This window comes from Arachis duranensis, chromosome 2 (genome assembly GCF_000817695.3).
Source record: "Arachis duranensis cultivar V14167 chromosome 2, aradu.V14167.gnm2.J7QH, whole genome shotgun sequence".
Classification (NCBI taxonomy): domain Eukaryota; kingdom Viridiplantae; phylum Streptophyta; class Magnoliopsida; order Fabales; family Fabaceae; genus Arachis; species Arachis duranensis.
This window is the reverse complement of record NC_029773.3, coordinates 84,110,946-84,113,429: the sequence shown is the minus strand read 5'-3', so window position 1 is coordinate 84,113,429 and position 2,484 is coordinate 84,110,946.

Genomic DNA, 2,484 nt, shown 5'->3' with positions numbered 1-2,484 from the left:
AGAGAGAGAGAGAGAGAGAGAGAGAGACAGAGAGTTGCATTGAAGCTTGTATGAAGGAGAGACGAATGACGAGATAGGGCTGCTAGAGACATTGTTAATGGGGAGAGACGAGAGGGTTAGAGAGAGATCAGAGAGAGAGAGGGTGAGAAGAGAGAGAGAGAGATTGTAATTCGAAATGAGGGGAGAGAGGGTTCACAAACATCAATCTATTATCCCCTTTGCCAGCAACCACCAGTCATCACCCTCATCTTTGTCGCTGCTGCCAATTCCAACCACTCACACTGCAGTCTCTGCCAGCCTCAACCCCAATCACTAACACCTTCTCCCTCTTCATCTCCAACTATAGTCGCACACTCATTCTTTTTCTATTCTTCAATCATAGCACACGAAAAAACAACAAACCCCCAAATTCAGCCACAATCAAAGCAATAAGAAAAACTAAGAAAGACAGATTCTTTTTTAGGAAAAGAAAAAAGCTTTAACAATAATTTCAGAGTCAAGGTGGCTTTGATTGCTCATCGCCTTTGCGCAATGCTAAGGTGGATTTGATTCCTCATTGTAGTCGCATCCCACCTGAGGTGGTTTGACTCCTCTCTCCCATTGCGCTACCTATATGGGTTCCTTTCTCTTTTGCTAGGCGCCGACAAAGTTAGAAAAGTAAATTGGAAGCTTTACTCTAACCTCAACATCCTTCCTTGCCAGCCTCACCACGGCGGATGTAGCGGGGACTCGCTCCTCATCCTCTCCCTTCCCAATAACATATGCTAACCCCTTACTACCCTTCGCTATTCTGTCTTGTGTCATCCTAAATCTCTCGCCTTTGCAAACCGAGCTTTGTAGTGTCTCACTATACCAGCATCAGAACCACCCGGGTCTGTGAAGGACCTAAACACTACGCAGGAAGTTGTTCTTGAAGTAATCCTCAAGTATATGGGTTATGGCGTTGGCATTGCGTGTTGGTCAAAAAAGGTAAGATGAGAGAATTGGCCATGGCTTTGAAGAGTGATGGTGAGATTTTTGTTGTTGTTTCTAACAAGGTTTTAAAAATCGACCGATGGTCATCAAACCGCTCTAGCTACTAGTTCACTGGTTTATAGGTTCAACCGGTTCGACCGTGGTTGAATCCAAAAAATCGTTTTAGAATAAAATAATAAATAAAATATAAATTAACACACTAAAACATAATTATAGTCTAATATAAACTTTAAAATATCATCCATATTAAAAATATTACATAAACCAGAATGTTATCATCTCATTCAAATACAAACTCAAAAGTCAAAAAACAAAAATAACCAACCAAACATAAAATGGCAACATCCAACTTTGTCATTAATAATCAAAATCCACCATAACTTACTGTAGATTAATATGATTAGAGGCCATAATTATTAGCGACCATTAAACAATTTAAGACTACTTTCTCAATGTCACAAATGAGTTACATTAATATTAAATCCCCCTGCCCTGCCCCGAAAAAACAAAAAAAGTGCAGATTAATATGATAGTAGTAAAAAATTAATTACTTATTCGGGAAAATAAAAAATAACAAATAAAGGAAATGTTTACCTCTCTGGAGCAGTATTAAACTTATCAACTTTTGCGGGACATAGAAATCAATCCTAAAAAGTGTCAAGTTTTGAAACATCAAAGAACAGAAAGTATAAATTAAAATGAACATGGAAGCTAACTAAATAGATGTGCATATTGAAGTGAATAAAAAATGTTATTACATACTTTATCTAAATCCAACAATCGAAAGGTATACCATTTAAAAACTTTATAGCTTCACTTGTTAGTTCCACACTCTAAAATATTATGTCAAATAAACCAAGTTTCTTACGTATTAATCAATTATTCAATTAACTACATAAATTCAATTATTTAATTATTAATTAATTATATAACAATCAATCAATACTTCAACAGTAAGATTTAGCACCCAACAACTAATGCTTCAACAATTAATCATGCTTCAAGCAATCAACAGCAAAGTTTATAATCAACGGTTAATCAATACTTTAACAATTAATCATGCTTCAAGTAATTAATAGCAAGGTTTATAACTAATAATTAATCAATGCTTCAACAATTATTATTACAAAGAACAAAATTTATACCTAAAGTTAGAAGCTGGAAGCTTGAAAAAATGCAGAGCTGGTGAGGACAGCGACTGGCAAGAGGCAAGACAGTGATTGACGGGGTAGAAAGGTGAAACAGAACTGGCACTGGTAGGAAGACACTGTGCGACAGAAAGTGATGTCCCTAGCGGTGGCTGCGATTTTCGAAGATCAAACCAAGCTGACTTCGCGACGGAAAGTGGTTCGGTTCGACCGTCCGATTTTCAGCCGATTTGACAGTACAACTTCGATTTTCAAATCAAGCGATTTTGCTTTCTGTCCAAACCGTATTTGGCAGCGGTTCCCGATTTAACTGGCCGATTCAAACCGATTTTCAGAACATTGGTTGCTACTGAGAAATGGT